This window comes from Rana temporaria, chromosome 1, assembly GCF_905171775.1.
Source record: "Rana temporaria chromosome 1, aRanTem1.1, whole genome shotgun sequence".
In the NCBI taxonomy this organism is placed as follows: Eukaryota; Metazoa; Chordata; class Amphibia; order Anura; family Ranidae; genus Rana; species Rana temporaria.
In genome coordinates, this window is record NC_053489.1 from 468,830,185 (window position 1) to 468,834,328 (window position 4,144).

Sequence of the window (4,144 nt, forward strand, 5' to 3'; positions counted from 1 at the left end):
AGGGGTTAACACTAGGGGGCGAGGAAGGGGTTAATTATGTTCCCTGTGTGTGTTCTAACTGAAGGGGGGGGGTGGGACTGACTGGGGGAAACGACTGATCGCTGTTCATACATTGTATGAACAGATGTTCCGTCATTTCTCCCCCTGACAGGACCGGAAGCAGGAGTGGCGCACTGTCGTCACCCAAGCAGCTCCTAACGTTCCCCCAGTGGACGGGTGCCTGAGAGTTGTGTACCGGCCGGCACATTAGATTCAAGGCAAATTTTAAACTGCATAACTGTAAGTGCAATTTTAACCCTTTAAATACAATTTCTACACATTTAATGCAGAGCTGTCACTGTTTTTTACATGGTGGGCATTGATACTGCTGAAATTTCTTGGAAAACAAGATCCATCAGGACCTACTATATGCTGTTTCTGATCCCCTGTCATAAGGGATCGTGGGAATTTGGTAGAGGCCAATCTATAAGTCTGGTGTAGGTGATGTCACTCTTTACTTTTGGACACGGTTACAACCAATCTGTAATGTGGCACAGTTGCACGGGTGTTTGACATATTACCTGCTATTTAATGGACTCTTCATTGTCAACATTTTGGACTGTTTATTAACTCATTCAGAGCCAAAACCCATATTTAGCTGATGTTTTTTGATTCAAGTGCCTTTTGTTTTTGTTTTTTGTTTATTTTTCTTGTAAATCACCATCACTATGATTGCTGAGGGATTTTGAGGTGGTTGCATGTTGCACCCTTTTTTTTGGTATATTTCCATCCACACCTTTGCAATACCAGCATTGGTGTATCAAGACTTAGTAACACAGTCTACTTTAATACTTACCTCCTACATATGCCCATGTTTATGATCCTATTAGATCGTCACATGTGGTCGGGGTCATAGCCCAATGGATGTTATCTATGCTTATGCAACATTATTAGTACTCACATTATTACTCATATTTAATTAAACTAAATATTTAATCAATACAGGTGTCCTCCTGGTCGTCTCCTCCCCCCCCCCCCCGGGAGGGAGATGATGACACCTGATACTAATTGATCTAGACTCTATTTAAGCTTCTTACCTTCCTTGGATCTGGATGTGATCCTGGGACAGCTCCCTCCATACATACATTAGGATGGAGCCTATGTAAGTACTATTACTGAGCATACTTCCATTTATCCCCCCCTTGTTGCTACACCCCCATGGTATACTTTATAATTCCTTGATATTATTATTTAATGCTACCAACTAACACTGGGACATGTACTCAGCACTGCTATTCACTTCCTCACACACACTTTCATTCACCATTTATATTCCCTCCCCTCACTTGCAATCACATTTTTTTCTGGCACACGCTCACTTTTTCTTTTATCCCCTTTTTTGCCCCTTTCACACATTTCTATTGACATATACACTCACATCTATTTGTTCACCACACTCTCACACATTTTTCTTAACCCTTTCCCCCCCCCCCCCTCTCATTCACATCACACTGACACCAGTATGATGTTCATTGTACCAGTACAAAACCTTTGGTTTTGGTATACTTCCATCTACACCTTTGCAATACTAGCATTGGTGTATTAAGATTTACTAATATATTCCATTCCAATACTTACCTCCTACATACGCCCATGTTTATGATCCTATTAGATCGTTACATGTGGTCGGGGTCATAGCCGAATGGATGTTATCTATGCTTATGCAATATTATTAGTACTCACATTATTACTTATATTAAATTAAACTAAATATTCAATCAATACAGGTGTCTTCCGGTCGTCTCCTCCCCCCTATGGTCCACACTTGTGACTCCTTGTAAGCCCGGTTTGGTGGGTTCCCGTCAAGCGGAACGGGGGTTTCTCTTGCTATGGGGGTCTTCGGATCATTTTTACTTCTCAGCAATCATCTCTGATTACATATTAATTCATTAACCCTTGAGTGGTAAATATAATTTCAACAATATTCTCTCAGCAGATGTTAAACATTTTTGTTAGAGGGATGTAACTTTAATAATTTTTCTAATTATATCTATCAGAGTACAATTCCCCTGAAGAAGACCGTGACAGTTTAGGTCGAAACGCGTCGGGGTACTCATATGGAAACAATTGAATCATGATGTAACGTGTATTGTTGATTTTTGCCACTGTTATTTTTATTTTCATGTATAATCAGAGTGTACTATATGTATATTATCTACATTATTTTACAAATGCTCCAACCATGTTGTACATTTTATTGTAATTTAATGTTGAAACCAAGTAAAGATTTTAACTTCAATATCATCCAACCACTCTTATTTATTGAGAACATCATGCCGCTAAAAAACCCCACTGGGGGACCTTCCCATTTTTGTTTTTGCATGTTGCACCCTAGTGGCCGTCACGGTCACTTTTGATATAGCAGCCAGCCTTTCACTTATATCACTATAGATCACCCACTTGCATACGTTTGTGTTTGTCAAGAAGGGTGGTTGAGGTAGCGCGATTTATATTTTTCCTATGTTTATTTATTTTATTTATTGTTTACACAGTAATCGCAGCACCTGGAGGGATTAGACTGTGACTACGTTGCAGGTTCTTTTTTCTCTCCTTTTTCTTCTTTCTGGTATTTTCTAGCGCAATTTCTTTCAATTTTTCCATCATTCATGACATGCCTTCAGTGTTATGCCCCGTACACATGATCGGAATTACCGTTGGGATAAACTCTGACAGATTTTTCTGACGGAATTCAGTTCAAGCTGTCAACACGGTGGCGTACAACACTACGACGTGTTCTCTTTCTGAGTCCATCGGAATTTCCGATGGAAAAACTGTGAATGGGGCACACACAGGGTCGGAATATCCAATGAAAATACTCCGTCTGACTTTTTTCATCGGAAATTCCGATCATGTGTACAAGGCATAACTGTTTTGGGAAAAAGTTACCTTGGTGGGTTTAGTTCCTCTTTAATGTACAGTATGTAAAGTGAGTTCAGCTTTGGTTTTGTTTCGGTATTCCATTGGCAGTAGCTTTACATTGTCTTCTTGAAACTTTAAAATTACACAAAATACTGTATATATCCATTAGATAAACATTCAAAAGTGATTTCTCAGTCATAAAGAGAGAGCTGTATTTGCACATACTGTTCATGGCAGTCAACTCTGTGTATTAGGGCTATGGCCAGGCCCTAATGCCACGTACACACGATAATTTTTCGGGTTGTAAAAAACGATGTTTTTCAGCCTCTACAAAAAACAACGTTGTTCAGCCTCTACAAAATCTACGTTTTTCAGCCTCTACAAAAAACAACGTTTTTTTCAACTTCATTATTAAAACGATGTTGCCTACACACGATAGTGAAAAAAAAAATGCTCTAGCAAAGCGACGTGACGTATAACACGTATGACGCTACTATAAAGGGGAAGTTCCATGCGGATGATGCCACCCTTTGGGCTGCTTTAGCTGATTTTGTATTTGTAAAAGAGGATTTGCGCTTTTCTGTCTGTTACAGTGTGATGAATGTGCTTACTCCATTACGAACGGTAGTTTTACCAGAACGAGCGCTCTCGTCTCATAACTTGCTTCTGAGTATGCGCAGGTTTTTCACGTCGTTAAAGCCCCCACACGATCATTTTTTACAACCCGATAAACGACATAGTTTAAAACGTTGTGAAAAAATAGAGCATGTTCGAATTTTTTTTTTGTCCTTTTTCAGAACCCGAAAAATGCTCTGAAGCCCACACACGATCGTTTTAAATGACATTTTTAAAAAACTTTTTACAACCCTAAAAATTATCGTGTGTTCGCGGCATAAGAGTTACTTGCCATCAGTTGCCCTACCCAACCCCTGTCTGGTCCCTAATTCTGCCCCTAAACACATCCTCATAAAAGTATCTCATGAAATGATACTGTTAAATGTTTTATGCAGAATTAAATTACAAAAATAAATATTATCAACAACTTTAACAATATTAACATATAGCAATATAATCATAAAGTAAAATTAATGTTCTTACTGTGGTAAGCCATTTAAAGATAAATTATGATTGGTTGCTATGGGTTACTACATTGTGCACATTATTACTGCCTTGTTAAGTAAATATTTGTAATGCTATTTAATATGGCATTAAACTATGTACTTAACAAGGCATTAAAGTGTTTTTA

General features: G+C 38.5%; 1 long non-coding RNA gene across 1 annotated transcript; it reads left to right on the forward strand.

The window, feature by feature from the left end:
- Window positions 1-1,057: 1,057 nt before the first annotated feature.
- On the forward strand, window positions 1,058-2,126 carry LOC120924974. The gene is made up of 3 exons (XR_005746497.1): window positions 1,058-1,141; window positions 1,767-1,942; window positions 2,037-2,126. It is a non-coding gene; the product is annotated as an uncharacterized LOC120924974 (long non-coding RNA).
- Window positions 2,127-4,144: the final 2,018 nt, after the last annotated feature.